The sequence below is a fragment of the Natator depressus genome, chromosome 8, assembly GCF_965152275.1.
Source record: "Natator depressus isolate rNatDep1 chromosome 8, rNatDep2.hap1, whole genome shotgun sequence".
NCBI classification, from domain to species: Eukaryota; Metazoa; Chordata; order Testudines; family Cheloniidae; genus Natator; species Natator depressus.
The window spans coordinates 15,227,264-15,240,758 of NC_134241.1; the positions used below are offsets into that span (position 1 = coordinate 15,227,264).

General features: G+C 41.0%; 1 long non-coding RNA gene across 1 annotated transcript in view; it reads left to right on the forward strand.

Moving 5' to 3' along the window:
- LOC141992750 (uncharacterized) overlaps nt 1–13,495 on the forward strand; it is a 68,293-nt gene that overhangs the window by 36,618 nt on the left and 18,180 nt on the right. Inside the window, exons 2-3 of the long non-coding RNA XR_012640639.1 lie at nt 300–357; nt 1,244–1,399. This is a non-coding gene — a long non-coding RNA (uncharacterized LOC141992750). The remainder of the gene's footprint in view (nt 1–299; nt 358–1,243; nt 1,400–13,495) is intronic.

Below are 13,495 nucleotides of genomic sequence, written 5' to 3' on the forward strand. Positions count from 1 at the left end.
GGGTGAGATTCTGTGGCCTGCATTGTGCAGGAGGTCGGACTAGATGATCATAATGGTCCCTTCTGACCTTAATATCTATGTATCTACTTAAAGTAAGTTCCCCCTTTATGAGGTCTTATTTGCTAAGTCTTTTCAGAATACAGACTCTTTGGCCCTCAGTCCCAAGGTACCTTCTCCATGCTTCTGGGGCCCCAAAGACCTCCTTCTTGAGGCCTGTGCTGTGATTCTGCAAGATTTTGCTCCTTGGTTCAGGGCCCCGACAGCCTTCCTTCTTGCAGTCTCCTTTCTTTGTCTTTCAGGAGGCTTCTCATTTGTCTCCAAGGGTGGACTGATTTAACCACACGACCTTCCTGTCAGGTGACTACACTAATTTTCCCTATCTGGGGAGGAGAGATGAATGAATCATGTGCAGGGATGGACCCATTACCCCTTAAAGAAGCCAATCACTCTTTGACAGAGACCTTCGTTAAAATATTGGCAGTTCTTGAGTTTGAGGGTGGGCATATAACAGCGGGGCTGTTGGCTTTTACCTGTTCCAAAGGGCCTGAAACTTTATCACTGGATGGGGGCACATCTTGTAGCAGGATTGTCATGTGGATCACTTCCCCTCCCACTTTAAGAGCCGGAAAGGAGGAGGAAAAGGAGTCAGCAACATGTGACTAGCCAGGTCTCCATGGCTCATCAACAAATGTCCATGTTTTTTGGGGCCACCAGTGGAGAACCTCTGATCTCTTGGATGGCTCTGCTAAGTGCAGTTATGGGCTATTGCTACTGGTATGCCTGCAGGCAGTTTCTCTCCTGCCTCACAATGCACTCAAGGCAGGCACCATAGTGTACATCCTGTTGTTGCCTATTGCTTAATCTGTGCCTCCCTAAAAACTGACTCTAGCAACAACTTGACCCATGCTTCTCAAAAACCAAGAGTCTAATTCACAAAAGTGATTTGGCAATTGCTAGACATGAACACGTACAGAAACAAATTTGTTGAGAGGCAGAACAATTTTATTCACAATTTAAAAAATAAAATATAGAATAAATATTTATCCACAAAATACATATACCGGTAAAATGTAATATAATTAAGTTAACTTCACAAAATAAGTTTCTCTTATCTCAGTGAGCTGAGCACTCATATTATTTCATATTGTCCTAGGAAAATACATAAATTTTCAAAGTGATTTAATGTTTATGAAAGTTGTTGAGCTGATGGCTTAGGAGACTGAAGTCCTCCATTTCCCCATAGAATCGGTGGAGTGCAAGCTTTCCCCCACCCAGCTTCGGCATTCCATCTCTTTCCTGGAAGACCTCCTCTGGTGTGGAGGAGGGAGTTCAGTCCTGATGGCTCATTCAGTCCCTGGCTTCTCTGCAGAGACTTCTGCCAACAGTTGGTCCAGAGGTGGTAAGTTTTATAAGGTGGCAGGTGTACTTTAACACACAGTCTGTACCTAATCTCCATCAATGGATGCTGTTGCACCAAGTTCAACATCTAATGTAGTCAAATCTTCTTGATAAGATGCTGCAACAAGCTGAGTGCTGTCTACACCAATACCTAAATCATTGCTAACCGCTGTGCTTTTTTACTCTTTGCTGATCGTTGTACAAAATAAGCTCTACAGCCAAGTCTAGAGAGACCACCAAACAAACAGCAGGTGAAAATGAATTTTGCTAGTTATCCTAAGTTCATTTCAAACCAGTGACTAAGGCCAAATCTACAGTAGAAAAGTTTTGCCAGTATAGCCATGCCGACTAACCCTCCTAATGTAGACACAGCTTGTATCAGCAAAAGAGTGCTTTAACCAGTATAGCTTATGCCAGTTCCCTGAGCAAAATAAGTTATACCAGAAAAAGCACTTTTACGCTGGTATAACTTCATCTTTATTTTTGGGCTTCTTGCTTTCCTTGCTTTACCACCGTCCATGACTTTTCCAGGTAAGCTGTCTATCAAAGATGTTTAAAGAGAGGAGCTTGGTGGTATTATATAGTCATATAGCAATGCCACCTGTGAAAAGATTACTTTGAATCTGGTTTATGACACAAGTGTACCTGATTTTAGTGATGTCACCAAATATGGTTGTCCACGTCATACACTATATACTTGTCACTACGTGTGCTTGTCCACATCATAAAACCACCACAGAGCTTGCTATGGTTGTTGATATCTGCTTCGGCGATTCCTTGAGTTGGCATGGGGTGTGCCGGTCATTGTCAAAGCAGGTTGGCAGAGTTATGTGGGAAAAGCACACTGAATAGGATAGTCAGACTCATGATAAATTCCATCCCTTCCACTATTATTTTTCACCCTGTAAGCTTCTGGGGTGATATCCAGGCTTCAGAAGCACGACTACAGCAGCCATGTATATGGGGAATCAGGAATTCTGGCCTTCTAATCCCAGTTCTGACAACGACTCCTTCTGTAGTTTTGGACAAACCACCTAACCTCTTTTCCTAAATTTCTCCATGTATGAAATGTGGCTCTTTTAATTTTTTTATCTACCTCACAGCAGTGTCAGAAAACTTACTTAATGGCAAAATACTGCTGACCTTACCCATTTGGCAATCCTGTTGACTCCAATGGGATTATTCATATGACTCAAGCAGGATTTGGCCCAGTTATTGGAACCTGAGTTGAAGATGAAAAGCACCAAATAAGTGCTAAAATAATACTAATACTGATAATAAATAGCAAGAAATAGGTACAAAGGCAGTTTCACCCAGAACTTGCATCCTGAATAAAAGACATTGTGCAAGTCATTGAATTGCTTGTGCACAAAATAGAGGGCACTGTACAGTATAGTTGGGTATTGGTCCTGCTTTGAGCAGGGGGTTGGACTAGATGACCTCCTGAGGTCCCTTCCAACCCTGGTATTCTGTGATTCTATGATCTTCATTTGGGGTTTTGTTGATATAAAAATATTGCAAAAAATCACACCCCTAACTGACATTGCTATACAGCAGTGGTGGGCAGCCTGCAGCCCATGGACTGCACGCAGGTTTGTTTACATTGACCATCTGCAGGCACAGCTGCCCGCAGCTCCCAGTGGCCGTGGTTTGCTGTTCCCAGCCAATGGGAGCGGCGGGAAGCAGCGAAGGCTGTACGGATGTGCTGGCTGCCGCTTCCCACAAGTTGCCACCACTACTATACAGGCACAGGTTGCCCACCACTACTATAGTGACAGGTTTCAGAGTAACAGCCGTGTTAGTCTGTATTCGCAAAAAGAAAAGGAGGACTTGTGGCACCTTAGAGACTAACCAATTTATTTGAGCATAAGCTTTCGTGAGATGAAGTGAGCTGTAGCTCACGAAAGCTTATGCTCAAATAAATTGGTTAGTCTCTAAGGTGCCACAAGTCCTCCTTTTCTTTTCACTACTATAGTGGCACATGTTTCTAATGTAGGCTTGGCCTTAAACTTGAAAGGTTCACCATCCCCTACATTCGGTCCCCTCATGAAATATATCCCCATAAATAGATAATCTTTGCAAGATTAAAATGCAAAGGAAGTATATTTATACCACATCTTATCATCATCATCACTGTATATGACTCAAACTTTATACCTTAGTTTACATAACACAAGTTCATGCAGTAGTTCTCATAATAAGATAAGTCGTATAAATATAATTCGTCTGTGAATGTGTATATAATATTCAAACATACTTTATACTGCATTTGTGGACATCTCTAAGCCACTTTTACACCAGTTACATTATTGTTTCTATCCTGACGAATGCTCTTCAAAATACCAGGAAAGCAAAAATACTTTAGACACAGTAGTCCAGATTCATCCTCTGTGTATCTGTGCTGAAATCACAATTATACCAAGGTGAGTTTGACCCATTAGATGAGATAAAACAGGTATTCTGAGCTGGGACATGGGAATATACCACACTGGCATTTCTGTTTCTGCAGCATTAAAATTCCATTTAAAAACAAAAATTACATTCTTGGTCCCGATGGTTGCAAAGGTAATATTCCAAACACAAATCAGTACAGTGCCTGAGGAGGCGATAATATACACATCTCCTACGTCTTCAGACAGAGAAAGAATAACTCTAAAAGAAATATGAATGTCCCCTGTTCATTTAAATTTGTGTTGACTGTAGAATCTAATAACATCACTCTCAATGTTTTGCTGTTAGGTATTGTGTTTTGATGAAATGTTCTAGTTGGTTTATGAATTTACTCACAGTCACATTTTCTGTATCACAACTTTCCTGCAAAATGAACCAAAAATTGGAAATTACCTAATAAATACTTAACAGTTATAGTTCTTTATATCTTGAAAACATTGGACAAACATTCACGAGTCCTTGCAGACCCTGCAGTCATGTACGTACGCGCATAAGTACAGCAGAGCCCCGTTTATTCGATCTAATTGGGACAGGGGCCAGATTAGATCATCAAAAATTTGGATAACCTGGAGAATGGGCAAAAAGCTTTCTAGTTGTTATTTTAAGGTGCAGAGTTGCTTTTAAACTAGTTGACTCCTCCCAGAAAAACATTAAAACATAATTACAGTATTTATTTATTTACAGTATGCATGAACCAGTACTCCTAGTAAAGAGTACAGTACCAGTTTTTAAAAATGCAGCAATGATCATTTTAACTTGCAACAACAGCAATCCTGTACTGTTTTTGAGTTGCTTGAGTTTATCATTGCTGCATTTTTAAAAACTAGTACTGTAGATGTAATAGTTCATATACGCTGTAAGTGAAGGGGGGGTGCGCTAGGTTTTATTGCTTTGTAACGATCCCGTGTATGCACTTTGTTAATACAGGGAGCCGGATAGTGGCTAGTCGGATAAACGTGGCTCTTCTATACTGTACTATGATCCCTTTCTGCGGAGGGGTCAAACTGAAATGTAGAAAAAGGGGGACAGAAACACAGTCAGACAGAGTAGCAGAAAGAGAGAACTGGAATTCATGAACTGCTTTAAACTTTCAGTAGAAAGAGATGAAGAACAGATAAAAGAGAAAAGACAACTAAATATTTGGTCTGACTACAACAAACTACATTGAGATCAGCTGAAGCTGGAGTCATGAGATGTTTAGTGGCTTGTCCATGCTACAGCAATCACAATGCAGAGTCAAAATTTGCCATCTCATTTTAAGCAGAAGTCCCCATTCAACACAGCTTAAAAAACAATGGTATGGTATGACCCCTAGAAGTTCCTGATCAATCCATTAAATTATGCTGCCTATGAAGAATGTGTGATCTCTGGAAGAATAAACATAGCGAGGAAATAAAAAGCTACCTGTGTTTTCATGTTCTTTTGAAGTGATGTTTTTAGCATTTTGAGGTTGAGAAAAAAATTTGAGAATTTTTGCATTCCAGGATATTTTTCCAGGCAGTCTATCCCTTCAAAGATTGTGCTGACACAATCTGCAATCTGAGAAAAAAAAGTTAAAGGAAAAGGATGTTTATTCAAAATGAGATTCAAGAATTGTCAGCTGTTAAATGGAAATGTGTGGTTAAAAAAATATTGACTTAGGTTTCACACAGCAGGGTGACAAATGGATTGTGAAACTGGCTCTGATATTTAATGGCCTGATTTTCAAGTAATTTAGGCAACCAATTGCATACCTAACTTATATGTATATGTACCAAGACTGCAGGCACACATTAAGTACAATGTGCAAATGGCTGATCTGGCATGCATGATTTTTTGTAATTTCTTAAGCAAATTAGGTGCATGATTGCTTGAAAACAGGGTCCTCACTGCGTTAAGGTCAGATGAAATAAAGCAGCTACCTCGGTTTCCACCACAGGAGGTTATGGCCTTGTGGCTGCAGTTTCAATGTAAGGCTCTTCACATATTTGCAATTGAAACTGACTGATAAAATATTACATTGAGTGAGAGAGGAATTAAATTCTCTTGAAATTAATCAGTACTATGGAAGTAACAACATTACATACAGAAAACTTTTTAGGAACATTTTACAAATGTGTTTAAACCAAATGTCTACTACTTGGGGGAAAATGTTAATATCTAATAAGCATACACCCTAATATCTCATTTTTTTTACAATTACTTTATTAAACACTCTTATGGATGTCACTATAACACTAGCTAAACAGTGTTAAAACTACACTAAACATTTTGAGGCTCTGTCGTTTTGTGAATTTTACCGAGAATGTATTTGTGTGTGCAGAACATATACACATATGTAGGAAATGCAGAACATATACACATATGTAGGGAATGTGCTGACATTTTAATCCTTATTTCCCTTTTTGTTTGCCTTTTACTGTGATAAGTATTTTATAATGTGGTTGACTTCTTGGACCTGGATCAAAGCATCGACTCATTTAAACATGTCACTTCAGAAAATCAATTCTATTCAAAATGTGTGTATGTATATGTAAAATATAAAAACAAACTGTTCACTGTCCTTGCTTTCCTTTCATATCACAAAATATTTTTCTTTGAATTAATGTTTATTCAAGGTTTATTTGGAGCAAGTGCTTTTTAATTTCATGGTAACTAATATAATAACTGCTTTAAAAAGGCAAATATTCATTTGAAAATTAAATTGAAAGAACAATCCGTTTTTCTAAACTACTGGCTGCACAATTTTAGGACATTACAACTTAGTAATGTGTACTCTTCTAGTATCATGAAGCTCGTTTTAATCAAATTTTTACTTACATTTTGATGAACTGGGGTTGGTATCCTGACACTCTGAAAGAGAAAATAGCAATTAAAGTCTTCAAATACTGTTTTCATAACACTTATAAAAGATGTGGCATAGTATTAGTAAGTTGGTTAACATCTTCACATCTCAGTAAAAAGTAAATACAACACGGATAAAAATGACTGCATGTATCAATTCTCAGAAAGGTTTAAGTTGACAGTTACCTGATCTTCTTTCATTAAATTTTTAATCATTTTTGTTGATTTCAGAATTTCTCGAACTGTAATAGAGTCAGGAGCAGCATAGATACTCAAAGCTAGCAAAAGAAAATATACATTCAACGTCATTGTTCTGAAATGCTCAAAGAGGGTCTGCAAACGCATACTCCTGGACTTATACACTACCATTTTATGGTTTCTCTTTAAGGAAATGAATAATTTCTCTTGATTTTTGAGGTTGATAAAACAATCATTGTGTGGGACTTTTTGAAACAAAATATTTCCAGTAAATTTTTTTTCACCTTCATCTCACTCCTTACTCAAGTAAAACCTCCAAGGAGGTGAGTAACAAAAAATGTCAGGAGCTGGATCTTTGTTCTACATATTATCATTTAAATAAATAATAACCTGACCTGTTGTTGAACTGCTGCCACTCTGATTAATTTCCCAAAACACAAAGCCAGCCCATTCAGTAATGAGCAGAAGAACGCAATAGTTTTGATATGTAAAGAGGCTGTGCTAAAAAGGAGTTTTATGCAAAACACGTGGAATGTTGCCCAGAAAAAAAAAGTAAGGTGGCAAAAGCCATTTGTGAGAGTTTTGCAAAATTCTATTAGAATATCAAAAAATCCACAAAATCTCACATTATTTTACAAAAATTAACTTACAGCCCAGAAGTTGGAAGAGGCAGGAAAATATGAAAACTCAAAGAGGCTGCACTCTGTGTGGTGAAGAAGCAAAGTGAAATTCAGATATATAGTGCTTTCCATCTCAGGACTGATCTGTCTGTCTCCTTCATAAATCTCCAGCAACTGTACGAACTAGGCCAATTGGACATTCTCCCAGTGTAGGGCAATCCCCAAGGTGGTGGTAATTCAACAGATGCAGCTTTGTGCTCTGCCCATTCTCTTTGCTCCAGTGTATTTATCTATTTTAGGTACTTATGTGGCCACTACCACAATCTATTTAATGTTGTTACCCTCACAACACCATTGTGAGGTAAGGCAGTGTTGTTATTCCCACTATACAGATGGGAAACTAAGGCACAGAGAGGATAGGTGATTTGCCCAAGGTCACACAAGAAGCTTGTGGAGGAGCATGGATTTGAACCCTGATCTCCCTAGGCCTGTGCCCTAGCCACTGGACTGTCCTTCTCTAGGGAATATGTAGAGGGTACTCCTTCAGCCCAGTCCTTTTCACCAGCCACACTCCTGCCAAGAACCCTGCTCCTCTATTGGAAGGGGTGTGGCTCAAGGACTGCTGGGTTCTGGCAATCCTGAGTTTGTGGAACCACCCCTTTGGGGTCATAACCAAGTAGTCCAACTTGTAGCAGAGCTCGGGTAACTACAGGGCTATGTCTACACTGCAGTCATTGGGTGTGATCACAGCGCATGCAAATATCCCTGAGCTAGCTTTAATCCAGCTAGCTCAGGTACGGGAGTAGTGAAACTGTAGCAGAATCAAATTTCACTTAATTACCCAGGGTCCTAAGTGGGTTTGTCGAGCCCATGTTGCCGCAGCTTCGCTGCTATCAGCTGCAATCAAGGTGTACAAATGCAGTTTCTGCAGACACATCTGAGTTGTGCTAAGGGGCAAAGCAACTGTTAATTGTCCCCAGGACCCGGAGTACAGAAAGCTGGTTTACAGGCACCTTTGCGCCCATTTCCTCAGCTCTGCCAAGCACAACTTGGGTACAGTTGAGGCTTCACCTCAAGACATTAAGCTTCAGCATTGTCTTGGTTGGACAGTGGTCTTGGCGCCACCATTGCTTGGTGGGGTGGTTGGGATGGAAAAACTGCAGTGGTGCTCTAGAGACATGAATTTATCCTCGCAACACCCCAGAGAGGAAAGGAATTATTTTAATTGGGATCCCCATCTATTTGAGCCTGAGGGCTGTTGCAGTGGCTGGTTTGGTGATCCCTTGTTCTGGAGGAGGAGCAGTGTATTTTATTTACTCCTGCTTTGAGCTGGGGTCCAGGATTTGGCCCTTCTTCTTCATCAGAAGTGGCTTTGAAAGGAGCAGAATGTAAAGAAGCAAGGCCACTGGTTTGTAACTGTAACATCACCTAAAGCAGAAGGAGCTCTTATGCAGGAGAGCAGTGAGCAGCATTTGGAAGGTAAATAGACGTTCAATGGAGAATGGACTCCACTCTCACTGCTAGAGGTGCTGCTTTCCAGGCATATTGGCAGGGGCAGCTGAGCTGGGTCTATACTAATTTAAGTCCAGCACACATTGTGGATCAAAAGTATGACTCTCAAATCTTGTGTTATTGGTGTCCTAAGGAATCCCCTGCTCCTCAGACAGCCAACCCCCCCACCTCACTGACTTCTTATTGTGATATGTTGAGTTGCAAATCACTGTTCGCACGTCAGAACATTGTCCAGAAGGCAAGAGTGCAATGCTTAGACATAGATATAGACAAAAACAACAGTGCAATACAAGCAAGTGTAGACCCTGGTCTGGCCAACACTTACGCATGTAAGTGAATTTAAGCATGGAGACAGTCCCGTTGAGCTCAGTGGTGTGTAAAGCTACTCAGATGTGTACGTGTCGGTAGGGTCAGGGTCTTAAGCACCAGCACCACTAGAAATAGGAAGCAAAAAGAAATGATTCCAAGTTGAAAGGCAGAAAAGGGGGATACATTCTAGATACCGGTGGAGGCTGGCATTTTGGCCCTTGGTGACCCAAAGAAAATGTTGATTGAACAGTGATATTATATAAGCTAGTGAATTAATCAGTGACCTTTGAAACTGGTATCAAATGGAAAAGGTCACAACTGGTAAAACATCTATTCTGGGGCTGGTGAGTGATTTCCACAGCTGATGAAACTGTCTGACGTAAAGGAAGAAATCAGATAATGATCTGAATAAGAAAATGAAACAGGGTTGAAAGTATTCAAAATGCCAGCTAAATGCACGTGATGCCAGCTGTATGGGCACCTGTGGCAAACTGCTCTCAGAAGTCTTGGATACAGCACTGAATCACACAATAGATATTCAGCGGAAGTACATCAAAGAAGTTTGATGTACTTTGTATAATTGAAATAAGAAAATACTTAGCAGTCAATTAATTAAAATCTGACACTCTGTTTTATTTCCTAAGTCTCCCTAACTATAAAGACAAGACAACTAAAAGTAAAGGGCCCAATCTTGCTAGCATTAAAGGTAGGGCCATTTGGCTTAAATAGAAGTATGATTGGTCCCTAACACATTGGTCTGACCCTTTAAGTCTCTGTTGCCTAGGGCAGCATGGTGTGCAAGTTTCTTGAAAATCTAACACCAGTGTGTGTGGAAGCTACAAGTGTCATATTTTCAAAAAAATATATCAGGACAGTTTTGTGATAACATTTTTTGGAGTCATAAAATACTCAAGTGCTCCTCATTCTGGATCCTTACTTTGAAAGCTCCACCCAAATCATCAGTTCATTCGAACTCTATTGCAATGTTGCCACCTGGCACATTATGACAAGCTTTGGCTTTGAGCAATGGTTGACATGAAACGGGCTTGCTACATGACAAGAATGGAACAGGGCATATGAAACATAAGCACTTCCGATGAAGTGAGCTGTAGCTCACGAAAGCTTATGCTCAAATAAATTTGTTAGTCTCTAAGGTGCCACAAGTCCTCCTTTTCTTTTTGCGAATACAGACTAACACGGCTGCTACTCTGAAACCTGTCATAAGCAGTATGTCTCCAACACATCTTTTGTACAGTAGAACCTCAGAGTTATGAACAACAGAGTTATGAACTGACCGGTCAACCACACACCTCATTTGGAACTAGAAATTCACAATCAGGTAGCAGAAACAAAAAATTCAAGTACTGTACAGTACAGTGCTGTGTTAAACATAAACTACTAAAAAAAAATGGGAAAGTTTAAAAAAAACAAAAGATTTGACAAGGTAAGGAAACTGTTTCTGTGCTTGTTTCATTTAAATTAAGATGGTTAAAAGCAGCATTTTTCTTCTGCAGAGTAAAGTTTCAAAGCTGTATTAAGTCAATGTTTCAGTTGTAAACTTTTGAAAGAACAACCATAAAGTTTTGGTCAGAGTTACAAGCAACCTCCATTCCCAAGGTGTTCGTAACTCTGAGGTTCTACTATACTCATAAAACCCCTCAAACCCTGAATGCTTTGATTGATGAACTGAAATACCAGGACATTGCAGGCATTCAGAAAGAAGTTCTTGGGACCTTGGGGCATCATGTGGAAAACAGGACTGGTCTGATAAAATCATGACACACAGTTTCTTTATCCATGCAGATACAATTAAGGCTAAATGTTTGGTGTAGTCAGTAGGCTGTGGAAAGTCTCTGCTCACCGTGGCCTTGCTACTTTACTCTCCAATGACCAGGTGTAAGTTTGAAGCTCATCATGCTAATGAAGTGCTTAGCTATGTGTTCACCTCTTAAGCTTCACTCCTGCTACTGGGCAGCCACCAGCAGCATCCTCATTGATGCAGGGCCTGGGTCCTTTCTGTTTTTTCCCTTGCTGATCACTTTTTATCCTTTGTGCCTACACATACTGCACTCTGGTCTTGCAGAACGCAGAATCAAGCCCCTTTAATTGTTAAAAGCGCAGTTAAGGATGTTGAAGAATGACCTGATAGTTACTAATTTTGGACTATACAAAGGGGATAAAAGTAAAATTATTTACGGGAACTGCTGTCAGGCTACCATGCACTATGTAAACACTAAAACCTGTAGCTGGAATCATTACGTGAAAATTGCAACTGTCTGCAATGGCAGTTTTTGCTCACTTCATCTAGATAACCTTAGAGTTATGTAGATAAGATAAAGTGTATTCACTGATTAAAAAAACCCCACTTACTTAACAGACAGTTAAGATTGCCCAGGGATATCTTGTGCCTTACAGAATACTGATTTCAGCACAACTCAAGCCTCTGAAAACCAGGAAATAAGGTTGCAGAACATGCCAATGCAAACTTCTTTCTGACCCCCGCAAAGCTGCTATTACCACTGGCAATTATCTGCATGCACTCCAGCAACATCAGTGTGTTAGGTGTAGCTGTATTGAGTGGTGGAGGGATTAATTGGAGAAGCTTGGCAGAGCTGTGACTGTGATATGAGGTGACATGGGGCGGGGGCCTGCCTCTCAGGGGAGGAGGATCTGAGTGCCTCTGTCTGTCCTTCACCCCATGTGTGTAAAGAAAAGAAACAGGTGCACATGTACTCGGAGGGATGCAGTTTGCCTTATTTCAGTGCTGAGTTGTGTAGTGTGTGTCAGCAGCGGTATCCAGGAATTTCCTTCCTGTGGGGGATTGTCAGCCGCGAGATGGGATATGAGAGTGGTGTGAGGACATTATGATGGGTAAGGAAAAGTGCTGTTATGGAAGCCTGTGTGTAAGGGTGACGTTGTTAGCACGGGCTAAGGGATTGTACAACATAGTAGGTGTGGGGGTTTGTGGAACAGCTTCAGTGTCTATGCGAATGGCAGCTGTGGGTAGCTCCTGCTCAGAACACCGAGACACAAGTTTTGCTTTAGCAAAACGAAGGCTTTAGACTGTTCTCCAGTCATCATGCTCCCCATTCCCAGGCAAAGGCAGAGTGCAAGGATGTTTTATTATGGATGTATTGGGTGGAGTTAAGGTTATGTCTGCATGCACCTGATTTCTTTATTTTCTACTTCTCTGAGGTTTGGTTTTGCTGAACTTGATGTTCCAGAAGAGCACACGATTCTCAGGGCAACCTTAACTCTGTGTCAACAAAATTTAATGTCAGTGAATTGCCTAATTTTCTTTTTGTTTGTGTTTTTTACCAGAAAGAAAAATGTGTTTTGTAGAAGTTGGTTGTCATTTAGGAAGCTGTAGTTCACATAGGTTTCAGTAGAAGTGTTGGTGAAGCTAGCTAAAGAAAGGATGCTAGGAAAGGACGTCTCCCCCACCCTATACACTCTGTTATGGTGGAATGGTGGTAAGGGTCATGCTTTGAAATGTTTGGAGGGGGGATTGGCCAAGAAATCCAGTGAGAGAAACCACAACATGGTCCGTCTGCTGGTTGCAATAATATTAAGCATGTGAGTGAAGACTAGGGTGTCTATCTCCTTCTCCATTCCCTTCTCCTACCATGCCCCACAATATAGTTTCCCCTTCCCACCAACATTTTCAGCTAATTCTCCCTTCCTGTCCTAGTGTTGCCAACTTGGGATTTTTCTCATGAGTTATGGAAATTCAGCTGGGGCTGGACCTGGTCTTGATGTGACACAAGATGCTCCAACCCCACTCAGCAATGTCGGGGCTGCCTTGTGGGGAAATCCTTCTGATTGGCTGTCTTCCCCACTTGCCCACCCCTGGGCAGTACTTTCTCCCTCTCCCTTTGGGAGCTGACACTATTCTTACAAGAGATGGGGAAGGAGGGAGCAGAAAGCCCAGGAGTTTAGAACAACTCTGCACCCAGCCCCCAGCCCCTTCCTATGAGTAACAGCAGGCTCCTCCCTGCTTCACCCCCTCCCATTTCCCTTCCTGAAACACCCATCCCAGGAAGGGGGAGAAGAGACCCCTGCTGCATCTGCCCCCACCCAAGCTTGGGGGGATAGAACTGATGTGAGAACTGGAGGACAGGATAGATTTGGAGACTATGGCAAAGAACTAATTGCTGGGCAGGCAGGGGATGGGTAGATGTGGG